This window comes from Podarcis gaigeae, assembly GCF_964106915.1.
Source record: "Podarcis gaigeae genome assembly, chromosome: 4".
Taxonomy (NCBI): Eukaryota; Metazoa; Chordata; class Lepidosauria; order Squamata; family Lacertidae; genus Podarcis; species Podarcis gaigeae.
The window spans coordinates 73200331-73217744 of NC_139677.1; the positions used below are offsets into that span (position 1 = coordinate 73200331).

At 45.0% G+C, this 17414-nt stretch overlaps 1 protein-coding gene across 1 annotated transcript in view; it reads right to left on the reverse strand.

Annotated features, from left to right (window-relative positions):
- The window catches only part of NFKBIZ (NFKB inhibitor zeta), a 36479-nt gene extending 25040 nt beyond the window's left edge, over positions 1-11439 (reverse strand). Inside the window, exon 1 of the mRNA XM_083736674.1 lies at positions 11151-11439. The gene's annotated coding sequence lies outside the window, so the exon portion shown is untranslated. The remainder of the gene's footprint in view (positions 1-11150) is intronic.
- Positions 11440-17414: the final 5975 nt, after the last annotated feature.

The following is a 17414-nucleotide window of genomic DNA, read 5'->3' on the forward strand; positions in this document are numbered from 1 at the left end:
TACACTTCTTAAAATCCAAGATGGTTGGTACTGGGGAAGGCACTCCTTCAGGTAATTGGGTCCTCCTGAGCCATTTTCAGCCTTGTAGATCAGTACCAACATCTTGAATTGGGCCTGGTAGCTCGCTGGCAGCCAGTGCATTGCTTTCAGGACTGGGGTTCTGGGGTTCCATTTAGATGGCCTATTCAGAAATTGGGCAGCAGCATTCTGTACTGCTGCTGCTTCCAGACAGTATTCAAAGAAAGTTCCCCATAGAGTGCATTGAAATAATCCAATCAGGAAGTTATCAGAGCATACACTACTGCAACCAAGTTATCCCAGTCCAAGACTGGTTTTAGCAGATGAACCAGCAGAAGCTGGATATAGACTTCTTGCCACTGAGGCCACATGCACCTCCTGTGACAATTTGAAATCTAGGAGTACTCCTAGACTACGCACCTGTTCTCCAAGGGAAACTGCCTCCCTGTTATTAATATGTCATATATCTAATTCTAAGACCTGGGAATCACTAACCCTTTATTAGGATTCAGCTTCTGTTTAATGACCTTGATCCTACTAATCACTGCCTCCAGACAGCAGCTGAGGACTTGCACAGGCTCTCCTAAATCGGACGGTGTGGAGCAAGAGAGTGGAGCGTAATGCACATACTGGTAATGCAACACTTCGAATTACCAGATGACACCTCCCAGTGGTTTCATGTAGGTATCAACAGTGGCGTAGCGTGGGGGGTGCCAGGGGTGCCGGCCGCACCGGGCGCAACATCTGGGGGGGCGCAAGTCCAGAGGGAAGGGACAAGTTCCTTCCTCCGCCGGCCTCCCCGCCGCCACCGCCAGCCTTGCACCCTAGCGCACGCGCGCACGCCGCCGCCGCGGCGGCTGCGCTCCACTCACTGCTCGCAGGAGGAGCAGCCGCTGCAGCAGCGCCGACGCCGCCTCCAACGCCTGGCCGGGCACGGGCAGCCTCCACACCCCCCGCCACCGCCATCCCCTCGGCCCAGCCGCAGGCGGCGGCTGCTTCTGCCGACTGGGAGGGAGGAGCCAAACCCTCCGAGAGGAAGCCGGTGGGCGGGCGAGGGTCTCCCGGCGGAAGGGGGCGCCGCTGGCTCCGGCTCTCAGTGCAAGCCTCAGCCGCGGGGGGGCGGGGGCGGCGGGCGAGGACGGAGCGCGGCTGGAAGCCCCCGGACCAGGCTGGGGGGAGGAGAGGCGCTCGCCAAGCCCGGATCTGGAGCGCCTCGGAGCGCCCAAGGAGAGAAGAGGGCGGGGAGGCGCCCGAGGGGAGGGGGCTTCGGCTGCCTCGGCCCGCGGGGGCTCCGCAAATAATAAATTTAATAAATTCCTGCTGAGCCTTAAGGGGGGGGTCCTTGGTTCCTTCACTCGCCCCCAGCCCCAATGGCGTAGCGTGGGGGGTGCAGGGGGGCCGGCCACAACATCTGGGGGGGCGCGCTCACATTCGAGTGCTAAAATCCTGGGGTTAGGGGGCGCAAATTACTTGCCTTGCCCCGGGTGCTGACAACCCATGCTACGCCACTGGGTATCAAATAACATGGGAGACAGGATAGAACCTTCTATAACTGTTATAGGGCCTAGTGCTCTTTTCATCTCTCTTCCAAAAAAGTGAGGATAGTTTCTTTATTGGAATTAGCATTCATTGGCTAGTGAGATTGCCAGTATGAAGTGCAAATACTAATTTTTGTTCTGTCACAAGTTCTCATGGACTTGAGCTACAAAACCCAATGCAAGAAGAGAACAGATGGGACTCTCCCACAGGGGTAACATGGGCAACAATATGGGGGCAATTTGCCCTATCAAGGAGAACAGGCTAGTTAAGCCCACTCCATCCCACACTCTCCCCTCTTCTCATTGAGATTAATATTGGCCAATGGAACCACAGTGTACATGTCAGGTTCATATACCCAAACAGCACACATTGAGGAGGAAGGAGTTTCGTCGAGCCTTGCTGTATAATCTCAAGTGTGTGGCTGGCAGTTAGCTCAGGAGATGGGATAGTTGAAATCATCCCATCAATCCACCCAACCATCCAGACCTCATCAGTTTTGGTTAATTTGGTTTAATTGTCCTGATTGGGATATTCTTTCGTTGTTATATTTTAATAAATATGACCTGTTACTCATCTTTATTGTCTCAAATCTTCTCAAGGTGTGTTGGCGATAAAACTACTAGACTTTAAAGTGTCCCGAGATGCTTTTTGGGATTTTTGTCGTCATCAATACTACTACTCTGTGGAACTTTGAAATATGAATATGATGGTGATCCTTTTTCTGTATGGCTTGATTTTACAAGGATGGCGCCATATATCAAACTGCAGTTTTGTAGGTGGCATTTCTAGAGGACAGTTTAAGGATGCTTTCCAAGGGAAGAGCACAGCAACAGTTGCAAGCAAGGAGACCTAGCATATCTCCTTCAGTTCATCCCTACTGTAGGAGCAAGTAAGTAACCCCACATCAAATCCATTGCTATAGTAGTAGTAGTAGAAGAAGAAGAAGAAGAAGAAGAAGAAGAAGAAGAAGAAGAAGACCAGCTTTTAAAATGAATTCCAATTCAGTTTGAGGGAAGCCACCAGTTGCCCTAGCAAACACTGTAATACATGTTAATGATCACATCTGCCTCAAGCCACCTGTCAAACTGTTGCAACAACCGGAACAGATTCATGCCAACAGCAGGCTTCCTTCTAGGAAGGAGAATCGAATCAGTAAATGATAAGCAACAAATCAACACCCACATGATTCACAGCATGTCTGGGGAAAGAATGGAGAGGCTTTGAGGTCATTCGCCTATGTGTAATGTGCTTCCAACGATAAACTAACATTGCCGGGTCTACATGGCATCTACCCAAGTGTTCTAATGTGAAATGACTGATATGGAACTTATCCCTACAGTTGCTCTCCGTGCCTAAGAACTGGAAAGGGGCTAATGTAAAACCATTTTTTTAAAAAGGAACCCAGGAAATTATAAGCCACAAACCTAAATGGTTTTTCAAAGGTTTAGACATTCATGGAGTATAAGTCTGTATATGGCTACTAGCCATGATGGCTGTAAATTACCTCCAGTACTGGGGGAGTATGTCTCCAAATACCGGTGCAAGAGGGGTGAGTGCTGCTGGACTTAAATATAGCTTGTGGGTTTCCCATAGACATCTGGCTGGCCACTGTGAGAACAGAATGGTGGAGCAGATGGCTTTTAGCCTAATCCATCAGGGCTCTTCTTGTGGTATTCAGAGGCATATGGCATTAGGCCATCATAAAGCTGGCTGTGATTTTGCACAAGAGTCACCGGGGGGCGGAGGGCAGTGATTGTGAAGGGACTGTTTTCATGACAGCAGTGTTTCATTGCAACCATGGCTTGGCTCTGGGGTTTTTTTCAGTGCCACTTTCTATCCTGCAAGATGTGAAGTAGCACCAACACAGAAGACCTTTGGGCAGGGACATGATGAATTTCCCTCACCATTAAATAACCATGGTGAGTCGCTAATGTCTAGGCCTGGTGACATAGCTTCAACTTTGAGTTCTGGTATCTAACCTGCATGGAAAAAGACATCCTCTGGGGCATAAAGGGATTGTGGAATATGGGCAAAAAAATGACCTACTGTGCTGTTCTAGACAAAATGGCGGGCCCATCTTTGTGCCATCTACCAGCCTTCTGAGTGGACCTCAAGGCGTGTCACACAAATATATTTAATTGGTGTAAGATTGGAAGTTTGTACAGAATAGAGTTAATGGAGCAGAAGATACTGCTGGCTACTCCCTTAAAAGTTCTGGGAAAATTGTCAGGCACATTTTTTGTTCAGGAAATTACAGGCGATGTATGTCTCTATGGGAGCGGACTGTTGACTGATAAATGGCCCAGGAAAGCTAAGAGAAGTTTGAAGAAGATGACTTATCCTTGTTCCCTTTAATCAGGGCAAGGAGGAAAGCTAGCCAATTTTCTGCAGATTCCAAGTGTGACACAGACTAAGAGAGAAAGCAGATTTTTTTTCTGGCTCTTTAAGCCAACAGCATTTTGGGGTACTGGCTACCTTCCACCAGAGATATAATATGAGGTAGTGGATTTGGCTGTTCGTTTGAATATTTAATCTCCTCAATATGTATATTTGAAAATAAACTCAAATATTATACAACACTGTAAGCCTCCAGTGATCTCCTCCCCCTGAAAAACAATCCTGGGTGAGTACTGCACCCCAGAAATTTGTTGTTGAGAGTGAGCATAACAATATGCACTAAGGACTAAGTCTCCCAGGACTCAGTGGGACTTGCTTCTGAATAAACATAGGATTGCACTGGCAGACATTTACAGATAGCCCCCTTGGCCCTCCAAACTAAAATGGCTACTCATCAGGAAGAGCAGGCCAATTCTGTCTCCATGTCTATTCTGGCAGCACTGTTACAGAACCTAATATCACCCACAACACCAGGGGTTCGTGCAACTGTAGAAATGGACTGTAGTCCACAAAAACGTATGCCATACAACATTAGTCATCAGTCTTCTAGGTGCCACAAGAGTCTCTGTTGTTTATGTTGATAAAACTGCATTTATAATGGAGATTTTGTGATGTATTGAACTATTGTATATTTGCTTGGAAAACTTTTTATGATACTCCAGGCTTACCGTTTAAGAAATTAAAATAATTTCCCAGTTAAAAAGCTAGTTTCCCCATGGCAACATCAACACTTCCCTAAACAATGCAGTGACTGGATCTTTGTTTCTCTTTCTTGTTTTGGGAAATCAAGAAGTTTCATTGTCAATTACAGCATTTTGATGCAAACAGTACAACACCATAGCAGAACAGCTGATTTATTTCATCTTTACAGAGCTTTGTACGGCACATCATACTGCGTATGACATTTCATCTCAATCACAGCATTATTGGTATCCATCTGTCTCAAGAGACAATGGAGTGTGCCTCTAGGGGTGAGGTCGAACAGCTGTGTTAGCAACACCAAAGTGACCTCCCGGGGGTTCAAGCCTGGGTGTTGTCTATGGAGGTCCTGGGCTGCCCAGACAACAAGTCCCCCCTCTACGACTCCCTGATGTGGTCCAAAGGAAAGCAGAGCAATATGTCTGGCACCAGCTTGGCTGCAGGAATTGCCAGAAGGAGGCAAACAAGTCGCCATCTAACTGTCCAGATTTGTGTAGGATTTACTCCTTAGCCTTTTCTTCTCCTGAAGATATCCCACAAGGCAACAGAGGTTTAGGATCAGAGTTTTCCTTCTCTTAGATGGGCTACTTTCCCAAGTTGGAGAACCCTTTCTGCCCTCACTTTCCCTGTATAGCACATGCAGAAACCACCTTCTTGACCATTGCACCCACAATTGGTCTCTTCTGCTCAGTCTGCTGGAGCCTGTCTTTGCATGCAGAGGAAGACCCTAACTTACCAAGTGTTTGAGACACATCATTGAGCTATGGGGACTATCAGAGCATTAGTTTCCAAGAAATTTACCCCCCCCCCAAAAAAAAAATCCCTACCAAAAATATCTTAATAAAGACCACCACCACCTTTTCCCACTGTGTCTTTTCTGCCAAAAATGAAGTTGCTTTTCCTTCTCCTACATACCAAATTGAGTTAAAATCTTTTAACTCCATCTTGACTTATCATATCCACATGACACACATTTTTAAAACTATCAAAATGCCAGGCCATTTTATCCTCTTCAAAATAACATTTTATTCAACAAGAAATCAATACTTTACTTTTTATTATTTCATGTGCATAGAATTACTCAAGAGCCTAATGTGCATGAACTAACATATGTTCATTTGAAGCAAAAAACAAAACAAAACAGGAAAAGACATTGATTTAATCTCCTGGGCGGTAATAGACAAGACTGCTCAAGCATGCCATGTCAAATGCCAGATCTTCTCAAAATCCATGCCAGGTTTTCCTTTAAGACTATGGGTTTATTTTAGTCTGTGTGCAATACACTGTAACATCATTACCTCACAGCTCATTCATCTCCTGCAATGAAATGAAACCTCGCATTTACATGTAATGATAAAAAACAAAACTTCCTCCTCTTTCTTCTCCTCTCAGTGCAAGGAAGGTGACAGTGGGAGGAAAATCTCCCTAAGTACACCATGTAATTCAATTGTAATAATATCCCCATGCAGATCACACAGTGAAGCTTAAACTAGTGGCTGTTAAATTACACTCCAAGGAGGCTAATTAGGAGTTCTTCACAGACAAGATAAACAGTGTTGAACAAGTTCTTCTGAAAAACATTCATGCCTTAGGATTGCCAGGTCATCTACAGCTCCGACCCTGAGACTCAAAGGACATATCTAGTGAACACTACCACCTCATTCTGCTTAAGTGCAAAAGTTCTTTGCACCCTTTTGAGCTAGTATTTGTGGTTTTTGCAAGTTTACTGCCACCAAGCCATTCCATCTGCAGACTGGGCCAGTCCTAGACTAAATGGTACCCTGGTAAAGAAACAGATTTGGTGTGCCTTTCTGAATACCTTCTTTCAATGCATTTGTTGCCTGTTTAATAAATTTGATGCACCATTTGTAGACAACATTTATCATTGACAAAAAAATTTGCAGGAAAGGATCTGATCACAGATGACTCACACAGGTGTTTTTTTAATGGGCATAGATGTACATTTCTCATGGATTGAAACAAAAAAGAGTTGTAATGAAATCATGACCGTGCAGGTTTGTGTTGCCAGCTTTGTAACAGTGATAATGAACTGTCTGTATTATTGCTTCAGCTATTGAGCGGATAGGCCACGACAGGCACCCCGTCTGCTCAGCACCCTAGGCAGTTGTCTGGGTTGCTGCCCCTAAATTTAAATGCTGGCTCCACATCCAGTGCCCTCCTACAGCTAATGCTTAAAGCCTCCTTCACACAATGTTAGCCACAATCCATACTGATCCTGCAGTTTCTTGACAAATACTGCTATTTCCCCCCTCAAACCAGGTTCACTCCGATTAGAAAACTTGGATGCAGTGTAAGCATCAAAGTGAACATACCCAGCAGCCATCACACAGGCACAGAGTACAGTTTAATGAGTAGAGGTTTGTGGGGTTGCAGAGGTGGGGAAACAAAAATGTCCTGTGCATCAGGTAGAGAAATCCCTGTCCCCTCTCTGATGTGAAACGACTCCATGCAAATGTAACCTGCAATGCAGAGGGACGGGAACACTTTGCTGCATTTTAAGCCACTAATGGCAACCCTTCGTTTGTTACATGCCATCCAAATCTCCAAGCGGTGCAAGATTTCAGGGGTCCAGGCACTTACCCAGGATTCATGCTTTCCTTGGAAATGAGGCACAGTGGAGACTGTGGTATCTTTATGATATAGGGTTTATTTACACACACACACACACACACACACACACACACACATATAACCTGAGCCTAGTATAGAGAGGTTCCTATCATTACACTCTGTGTGGGTCCTGTTTGTCGCATGGCTGCCATGTTGGAGTCGAACTGTCAGCCCACATTGTGTTGTGACTATCCCCACCCCTCCCAGTTCTCCATCCTGCTGTGTTTAACATACCAAAACAATTTTCCTCCAGCGCACATCAGGCAAACTTCAGTCCTAAAACTAAATTCTCCTTGTCTCGGCCAACTATCTCCCTCTGAGCTCAGGCAGGGGCTGCTCCCAAGAGCCATCTAGCTTAATGGCCCATCATCCTGCCATTTGTTAGGTCAGCAACTTGGCCATTACTAAGTAATGACCTCATGAAGAAGCTGGTCTGTGTTATTTTTGACACCAAGAATTCAGAGGTATGCTTAAATTCTAATGCTTTACTGAATCCAGAGATTTAGGGGAGTCTGATCCCCCTCCAAAAAATCCCACAACCTCATAACAATATGCTTGATATCAGGCACATCCCCACATAGCGCAACACAACCAACACCACAATTCTGCTACAATCTAAAAGCAGGACATAACCAGCATGCGGAACAAATAACTCAATTGTCAATCACAAATATAGGGCTGGTACAACCAAAGGATCCACACAAACACAAACAATGGATAAGATAATCACTCACTTTTTCCCTACTTCCCTACTACAACCAGTGTGGTACAGTATAGTGGTGTGTGGTGGGGAGTGAGACACCATGTCAACGACCTTGAGCTCTTTGGAAGAAAGACTGGATATAAATGTAAAAAATTAAACAAACAAAACCATACATAACATATACCCTTTCCCCTGCAATCTTTCTCTCAGTACAAGATGATGGAGGGGGAAACAAAACAAAAACACTGTTGACGTGTCCTCAGTTTCTAAGGTTTCCAAAGTCATTTAGCTGGCCATTTTTCCAAACAAAGCATTGATTAGCTGGTGACATGACATATGATATCTCCAATTTCAAAAAATTAGCTAAAGACAAGAAAATGTGTATGAAATAAAGCAGGCACATTATGATTTTCAATACTGATTTTCACTTTTCTCTTCTTGATTCTAAAGCGTGCAGCAAAGAAGTTCGAGAATTAAATGTAATCAGGAATTCATTTCTTGAAACTGAACTATTATCTTGAATTCATTTCTTAAAACTGAACTGAACTCATCAAACAGCAGAAAATAAGTTAGGTAGCAATCCTATATACATTTACCTGGGAGTAAGTCCCATTGAACTCAGTTGGGCTTTTTTCTAAGCAGGTATAGGATTGCATTGTTTGACTTTGTTCCTGGATAAACCTACACTGTAGTTAATGCACTGCTCTTTTTAAACCCCACAAAAATGCAGTGGGAATACTCAGTTTAAAATCTAGGATCAGAGGAATGAAATGAATCTCAGCAGGAAATGCAGCACATTGTTTCTGCTGAAGTAATATAAAGCTGAGAATAAAATCAACTATGCGTTTTACCTGTGTTCAAACATTCAATAATACTTTGTTGAATATAGTGCTGGTCAGAATGGTAATACAAAAGCCCATAAACAGTTAATTATTTTCTTCTGGAATAACTAAAGTTAAACACAAAGTAGTTTTCAGAACTGGAAAATTTTAACTTTGTTAATATTTCTCAAAACTTCTGACATATTAAGTTGATTTCAATGAAAGCCTGCTGTCTCCCTTTGTACTGTAAAGAGGATTTTTCGTGTTCTGAATATGTTTATTGGTTTGGTAAAAGAAGGAGAAGCAAAAAAGAAATTGAAAGCGAAAGACATAGAGTAACCCTCTCATTCATATTCATAAGACATATAAAAAAGAAAGCACACAGAAAAACAGACCCTTTCTTTAGAGAGACAGCAAAGCATGTCAACTTGCTGATGGCAACTGAGGCCACCAAATTTCTATCAGCTCTATCTATATTCTGTCCAAATTTCTATCAGCTCTATAACTCACCCCATGGTGCCGAGGCCAGCTCTGCAGCTGCAACAAAACTCAGAACTCTCTGATTTTGCCACTCCACCCCATGCCATACTGATTCTTACTACAGGGAAGCAGGTATGAGCTCAAGCTTCCTGGTTTGTCTCTCTCCAAGCAAAACAGGAATGGCAAGTTGGTTATGTTGGTGTCAGCAGAAGCAAAGTCATCTTTCTCCAGGACCCTCTCAGCATTAAGCATTGTCTGGACTAGGATGCAGGAGGAAAATAGCACCTACTTCCCCAAGCTCCAGTATCTCTCTCCATTAAGGATGGCTCAGAGGAACCCAGAGATGGAAGTGGGCCCTCAACCCATGAACTGGTCCAGTGGTGGGCTTGCCCATGTGCAGTAGATAGACTTTTCTCCCCTGCTGCTATCCTGGGGTGCTAGTAGAGTTATGGTGCGGCACAGCCTTTGCTAGCCTGATGGAAGCTGCAGTATAAAACATCTGGAGGGTACCAGCTTCCTGAAGAGCCAGCAGAACAGTTCCCAGAATTCTCTGAAACAGAGGCTCCAAGGTAGCAAACAAGTTCATACAGAAAGTGTCTTCTGAGCCCTGTAAATTAGCTGGTGGGTTATTACGTGGATGTTTGTGTTATCAACGTAGATTTAGGGTGGTCACTGTAATAATTTACATTTTACATATATTTAAGCTTTACACATGATTATCAGAGCCTTGTTTGTTGCATTCATTTCCTCCTGACCTCACTTTGTGTGTGTGTGTGTGTGTGTGTGTGTGTGTGTTTGTTTACAGATAGAGATTTATTTCAAACACACACACCTGCCAGTTTAGGATAACACTTCCTGAGTCTGATCTGATAATATGGACTCTAGAATACAAAAGCTTGTGCCACAATAAACATGTTTGCTTTAAAAGTACCACACTCCATGTTGGGTTTGCTCTAAGCCAGAAATAGCTGCTCGTCCACACTACCTTGCCATCTCAACTGTCCATCATTCCCATTCATACTTAGACACCCTAATCCAGCTCCATTGACTGACACTGAAGTTCCTGTCAGTTCAAGATGACTTGTCAGTCAGGACCAACTCATCTAATGATTTTTACTGGCAGTAAACCACAACTAATTCTATTTGGAGCCAACATGTGCCCATGTGCAGCCAGCCACATCTGTGTGTGTGTGTGTGTGTGTTTCCTTAAAAGTTGGCTTTCAATAACCAGAGAGGCAACAAACCCCCTTTCCCCTCCCTGCCCCACAAACCTCAGATTTCCCACGTGCAAATGAAAGAATAATGGAATTGCAGAGTTGGAAGGGACCCCGAGGGCCATCTGGTCCAACAGGAATAACAATAACAACATGAAATAAGTTTCCAAAACTTAAACCAGGCTTGCTGTTTGTTTGTTGACAGAATCTCTGTTTTTTTAACAGAACGAACGAACGAATGAATCTTTATTTGTGTCAGCCATCGGCCATAGCAATAAAACAACAATACGATATACAAAGAATAGAAATAAGAAGTCAATTATATAAAATACATTTTAGGGTTTTGAATCAATAGACAAATAGTGGATCTTATTCTGATTGCCCCAGCTAAAAACTTTGCAACCTTTGCTGTCACCTGCTCATCTTGATCTGCCAAGAGAAAGGACACTATGATAGTGGTTGGGCGACCCGGAATGGACAATAAAAGTGTTTTAGACAGCTGGTGAAAACCTCCATGCCAAGTCTGTCTGCCATGCACCTGTAAGGAAGCCTCTTCCTCTCTCTCCCACACCCCAATAGAAATGGCTTTTGTGTGAAAAGCACACGCTTTCGCCTTTTTAAAGGATAAGGAAATATATATTTATATACCTTCATGTCTCGGGAGTGAAGCTAGGGTTCAGGGAACGAGCTAGATGGTTTTCCCGGCTGCTTAACGGGTCCTCAGCTGCTTATGCGCTCCGTCTCTATGGCAAAGCGAACATTTCCCTCGGAGGCTTAAAATTTCTGCCGGCAGAAGCTCCCTCCGCCCCAAACCCGTCACCGCCACGCGCTGCCTCTCCAGCCAAAAGGGAAAGTTTCACAATGAAGCTCGAGGTCTTCGGGGATTCTTCCCTCCCCTCCCCCACCCCCCCCCCGCACGCCCCGATATCATTATCGCAGTGATTCAGTCCTGAGTTGCCTGGTTGGTGTTGCAATGGTTAAAAGGGGGAGGGGTGAAAGGGGAATGTCGTGACGTGAGAGAGGAAGTCGGGGTGGAGGGACGAGAGTTGCAGCTCGGACTTTTTCGGCATGGAGGAAATTCCCTCGCTGGGCGAGCCGGTCACCGGGACGTTCCCCACCCCGCTGAGTTGCCGGAAAACCCGGACCGGTGCCCTGACGACGGAGAGGACTAGTAGTCAAGGCTCCAGGGGTGCTTTTGTTGTTGTCCTCAATGCAAATAGCGCTGCACACCGTTCGTTAAGGGCTTTCAAAAGCTCTTGTTTGTTTTTAGAGACCTGCACGAAGTTCTTTAGGAAAACCGGAGTCCTTTCGCTTTCCATTTTGGATGGACTTTTGCTTTCTGTGGGAATGGTAACTTTCCCAGGCCGGGCGTGTGTGTGTCTGTGTGTGTGTGTGTGTGTGTGTGTGTGTGTGTGTGTGTGTGTGTCAGCAAGGATCCACTAGGTCTTTAGGAATGTTTAGTCTCTCCTCTCCAGCCAAGGTTGTCAACATGGTCAATAGGCTGGTCAGAGTGAGCAAAAAAAAGAGAAGCGAGGGCATTTACTGGTTTTGAGAATATGCTTCCAGAGCAAGGAGTAAATATCTTGTAAATATTCTGTTTGATTTTTGAAACTAAAATAAAGTAACTCTGACCTTGGCAGTGACAAAACCTGGCCCAACAGGAAATAAAATAAAGTTGTGATCATTTTCTTCAGGGCAATTGCCTCTATCTATCTATCTATCTATCTATCTATCTATCTATCTATCTATCTGCAGTGTTTCCCAGCCTTGGGTTTCCTGCTTTTTTGGACAACAACTCCCATCACCCCCTAGCTAGAAAAACCAGTGGTCAGGGATGATGAGAACTGTAGTCCAAAAGCAGCTGGAGACTCAAGGTTGGGAAACACAGATCTAAAGCCACCTACATGTACTGTGGTCAAGTATTGCTTTGGAGTACCTTGCGACATATGGTGCTCTCTCATTCATACCTTTACACTTCTTTATAAAATTCAGTGCATCTCTACAACCCACTGGGCTTTTGATTTAAATAGTCCCCCTCTCTTCTTTAAGGGTTCGTAACACTGAGAAGCCTTGTACAGAAGCTGACAGATAGCCAGCCAGAACTGGGGATGAGGACGTGGCAGGAGAAATAATGGAACCAGTTCCCTCAGAGTATGGCGGGAAAGACCAGTGCACTATGAAGTTACCACCAAAACAGGAAGAGGGACAGGTGTGGATGGGCCCAGTTCCTGTACCACAAGACTCAGGCCCAGCCCTACTCGCCCGCTGACTGAGAGGACTGACGGTCATCCCCAATCTCAGTATGGCAGCAATGATGTCCTGGGGTGCTTTTCTCACTTCTCTCAACCGGACATTGACATGCAGGCCACCATAAAGGCCTTTCACGTCACAGGGCTCAGATAAACAGCGCAAGAAACACGAGCCCTTTCTTAAAAGTTCAGCCGTTGAAGGCACCTGCATGGCTTAGGGGATCTGACTCATTTTGAGTTGGTGGATATCACAAATCTATCTCCAACTTAGCTCTCTAGATTCCAGAGCAGTTACCAAGCAGGATGTTCTGCCCCAGGGAGGCCAGGTCTGCCTACATTTCCATCAGCAGTTCTGTACCTCTGGGAAGATATTCATGAGCTCTGGATTGGAGCCAGTAGGTTTGGATGGATGAAAATGTCTGATGAGTGTGCTAGAGAGCTGGGGAAATGGATACACTCATTTAATTTTATTTATTAAGTATATTTATATCTCACCTTATCCATCCTATGTCGTTTCAAGATGGGTTTAAGCAGTAGTCAGTGATGGGGAAAGGATTGGCATATTAGACCCGCTCAACCAAGCACTTGCCAGTGACTGAAATCTTCAATCAGTTTACATTAAAGCTAGAGTTAAAAGTATGAAGATTTCCAGCAACATGGTTTTCAAAGCATACTGGATAAAATACCCATGGCAACTGGGGTATACGTGTGCATAATCACACTTACGTCAGGGTGTACCATACCAGCTTGAGAAAGCAGCCACAGAATTTTACAGCCTACTAGCATCTACACAGGCTTGCATACATCTCCTGAGCCTGTTTTTGCAGAACGAGCGCCAACGCCAGATGCCAGATGCCAGATGCCAGATGCATGAATTCATTGTGGAGCCTCTTCCCCGGGACTTCCCTACGCCTCCTGCCTCAGCACTGCCTACAGCAGATACTGTGGGCATGAAGCAAGCGTGTGTGAACCTCTGCCCTCTCCTGTCTGAGTAAGCGGAAAGATGCCCAAGACTGCTGCTACCCCTTCGCAAAGATGATCGTTTTGAAACTTTCCACGTAGACAGGAAACGCTGAGTGGGTGAAGCCTTCCCGTTCTCTCGAGAGATGCTATATAATTACATCATCGGATTGTGTCGGTGCACAACACCGCCGGCCTTAATCGCTTTAAGCTACTTGTTCCAAGGAGCAGATACATTTCATCATTTGCAGTCCAGTCCTATGCAGCTAGGTGTGCCTGTCCACTGAAGTCAACTGCCTTAGGGATGCCTTGCTCTACACAGGATTAAAATGTTCAAGACAATCCTGCACACGTTATTGTGGGAGTAAGCTTCGAGCTCAGTAAAGAAAATACAGAAAGGATTAGACTGCAAGAGTACATTACACATGTTAAAGGCAGATCCTGAAATAAGTGTGTTTGCTATGGCCACCAATTTGGATGGCTTTAAAGGGGGATTAGGCCAATTCAGGGAGGATAAGACTATCAATGACTATTTGCCACGATGGCTGCCTCCATGGTAAGAGGCATCAATGCTTCTGAATACCAGTTGCTAGAAACCACAGGAGAGGATAGGGCTCTTGTGCTCATGTCCTGCTTGTGAGCTTTCCATCGGCTTCTGGTTGGCCACTGTGAGAACAGGATGCTGGACTAGACGGACCATTGGCCTGATCAGCAGGATCTCCTTACGTTCTTATGAGCCAGGAAGGATCTAAAATGACTACCCATTGAGTATTAATCAATACAGTGACTGGGAAGAATATGTGTTGGGGGACTGTGAATCAAATTCTGAGAGCAGAACGCAATGTGCCCAGTTGGGCAGTTCCAAACCAGTTAAGGGCTCTTCCAGGGGATCTGTTTATTGAGCATTCATCACATGCTTGCACAAGGTTTGATTGAATATGGTTGTGATTGACTATTCATTCTGATATGTCTTCTGGGAAGTTGTATAACAATTAGCATTTATTATGCTCAAGCATGCTGACTCGCTTGTGGGCTGTTCATATATCTCCCCATTAATCTTTCATTTATTCCACACTTTTGAATGCATTTTGCTTTTCCTTTCCAAACCATAAAAAGTCTAGTAAAGGGGGGGGGGACTGAGCTAAAGCAACAGGGCACTTTAATCCACTTTCATTGTGCAAACCTAAATATGTTGGTATGCACTTGAATCCCTCCTGCAAAAAACATGACAGTCTGGAGGGACCCTAAAATTCCCAAACCTATCAAAACAGCCATTTTGTTGTATGCATTTGCCCTGGCATATCCAGATGCACCAAAGGTAACGCACAACAGAACCTTCCTTTTAAATGCGTTGAGAAAACTGGCTATCATGTTAGCTTTTTGTACCCATTGGATTTCAAAGATGAACACAGGCAAGTAGTGTTCTCCTTTTCTCCTCCAATCAGCCCCAGCCAATATGGGCAATGGGAGCTGACATCTCAACAACACCTGAGGAAGCACAGCCTGCCTTTATCTGTGGTGGAGTAGCAACAGTCCACAGTGTCAAATGATACAGCCCTTGCCTCAGCTGTCTGGTTGCATAGCTTAGCCTTGGTGCTCTCATTAGCGTTTTAGCTGTCAGCCTTCAAACTCAGGTCCCTGCCTCATGCTCTGTGAAGTTAAAATGCTATGGAGAGGACATAGCTTAGGGGTCTTGCAGATACCTTATATGCAGAATGTCCCAGGTATCTCTGATTCAAAGGAGCTTTAGGATCAGGGATGGGAAGGCCTCTGTCTGAAGAGCTGCTGTCAGTTGTAATAGTAGGCAATAGTATTGTGCTCACTCAATGGACCGATGATGTGACTCCATGTGTTATGTTTTGCTGAGTACTAAGGCCCACCGATTTCAGTGCAACTCACACCCAAGAAGGGACGTGGGTGGCTCTGTGGGTTAAACCACAGAGCCTAGGACTTGCCAATCAGAAGGTTGGTGGTTCAAATCCCCACGACGGGGTGAGCTCCCGTTGCTCGGTCCCTGCTCCTGCCAACCTAGCAGTTCGAAAGCACGTCAAAGTAGATAAATAGGTACCACTCTGGCGGGAAGGTAAATGGCGTTTCCGTGCGCTGCCACATGACCCGGAAGCTGTACACCGGCTCCCTCGGTCAATAAAGCGAGATGAGCATCCCAACCCCAGAGTCAGTCACAACTGGACCTAATGGTCAGGGGTCCCTTTACCTTTACCACACCCAAGGTAAGTGACCATAGGATTGCTGTCTTAAAAAAACTTCACTCTGCTCCACAGGTAGCCAATATGGTGCCCTCCATATATTGCTGGACTCCCAACTCCCATCAGTCCCAGCTAGCATGGCCAATGGCCAGAGATGATTGGGACTTGTAGTCCACCACATCTGAATGGCACCATGTCAACTGCTCTACTCTATGCTAAGCAGGAGGCAGAGTCGCAGCACAAGGTGGCAGAACTATTTGGAATTATGTTTCCTACGGAGCAAGGAAAGATCTTGAGAAAGAACTGAGGGGAAAGAGAACACTCAAAGTCATGAAAGCAGCACAGTGGCAGAGCCATAACTCCTCGATCCAACTCCGCCTGAGTGCTTGCAGCTGTGGGAAAATCTTCCTTATTTCAAGTGGTAGGAATTTGTTAAGTACGACAAAGTACCTGACCTGTAAGACAAAAGCACCTTTCATACGTAGCTGCAAAAATTGGCAAGAGTGGTGGGAACGTTGCTAACCTTTCTGGATTTCTCTCCTGCCTGTCAATGTGTGTGTATAAGAGTTACCCATTTATGCCTCCTAATTGACGCTTTTAAAAATCCTTCATACTTCCTTTCTGTGAACAGCTGCTTCAAAATTACTTATACTTTCTCCTTTCACACTTCCAGTGCCAAGAGAAACATAATGAAACACAAGAGCTTGTGTGTGGAAGCAGCAGTCAGGAAAAAATGACAGAAACTGGGGGGGGGGGGGGGAGAGGGAAGACCAGCAGCTAATTTCTCTTCCTAAAGCTGAAACAGGCAGAAAGAAAGGCCATGTAAAAGACAAGGGTGATTCACGCTGATGAAGAAATTTAGAACCGAGATAGTTGGGATTAGATGAGTGGGTGCGAGGGCGATGTTCTGCCGAGTTCAGACATGCAAAACTTTCTCCTTGGCGCTAACTACTTAAAGCCGATTTAAGCTCAACCAGGTATGAACGAGCCCTAAAAATGAATGCATAATACTGTTTATTCATGGCGGTGGTTCAAATCCAAAACAGAAGGAGGAAAGGGAACGTTGTTTGACCTGTGATGATAATATTGCTGCAGTTATTAGGAGAACCACACAACAAATGTGGCTGGAATACACTGCTTGCTATTTAACAGGGTTAATCTTGGATTGATCTATTCATGGGCATCCCAGATTTGGTTGCTGTAAATCTTAAATCTCTTGGGAGCCCCCTCCCCCACCTCATAAGCAGAAATTCTACTCTTGGTAGTGCACTGAATGTAGTACTGCCAGCCTAAGATCAATCAATAAAAGACCTACGGTAACATAACTGGTTTGTGATTCATGAGACTCATGACTCATGAAAGTTTTTCTCACAAGTGGGGAGGGTGCTGTTGCACTCATGTTCTGCTTGCGGGCTTCCCATGAGCATCTAGTTGGTTGTTGTAAAGAACAGGAAACTGGATTAGATGGGCTTTGGGCCTGAACCAGCAGTCTTCTT